Source organism: Monoraphidium neglectum (assembly GCF_000611645.1).
Source record: "Monoraphidium neglectum strain SAG 48.87 unplaced genomic scaffold scaffold02373, whole genome shotgun sequence".
In the NCBI taxonomy this organism is placed as follows: domain Eukaryota; kingdom Viridiplantae; phylum Chlorophyta; class Chlorophyceae; order Sphaeropleales; family Selenastraceae; genus Monoraphidium; species Monoraphidium neglectum.
The window spans coordinates 1-783 of record NW_014011255.1 but is presented as its reverse complement, the minus strand read 5'-3'; positions in this window follow the sequence as shown (position 1 = coordinate 783).

Here is a 783-nt window from a genome sequence, read left to right as displayed (position 1 = left end):
GCCCATAGATTCAGCCGCCTCGCCCCCCGGCTGGCAGCCGGCGCCCCCGGGTGGTGCCTCCGGGGCGCTGCGCGCCGCGGCTGACGCAGCGATGGGCGCGATCGGGTCGCTGGCGGCGCGCTGCGGGGAGTTGCAGGTCGGGCTGCGGCAGGCGTGCGCCGCGGCCGCGTCGGCCGAGGCCTCCGCGGCGGCGGCGGGCGACGACGCCGAGGCGGCAAGGGAGGAGGCGGCGGCGGCGCGGAGGGAGCTTGAGGCGGTGCGTCGGCCGGCGCGGCCGCTGCGTGGTGGCAATTCTTGGCTCGACGTGCGGCGGCAACCCCATGCTGATGCTTGGAAGGACCCCTCGCCACGTTTGCTGTTTAAGGGCATCCCCCAGACGTCCCCGGCTGCGCCTGGGCGGCACTCCCACCCTCTTTGCTGACCCAAAATGGGTTCCAATCTCGACCAACTGCACACCCTCTCGCCTTTCCAAACCGCAGGTGCGGGAGTCGGCGCGCGGGGAGCTGCTCCGGCTGCGCGCGTCGACGTCCGACGCGCTGGCCGCCGCCACCCACGCCTCTGCGAGCGCTGAGGCCGCCGCCGGCCAGGCGGCGCGGGCGGCGGAGGCGGCGGTCGCGAACGAGCAGTCCCGGGTGCAGCAAGAGCTCTCCAGCCTGCGGGAGCGCTGCGCGGCGGCCGACGCGCGCGCGGACGCGTCGGCGCGCGCCGCGAGCGAGGCAGACGCCGCAGCGGCGGCGGCCGGCGCCGCGGAGCGAGCCGCGGCGGCGGCGCTGGCGGCGGCGG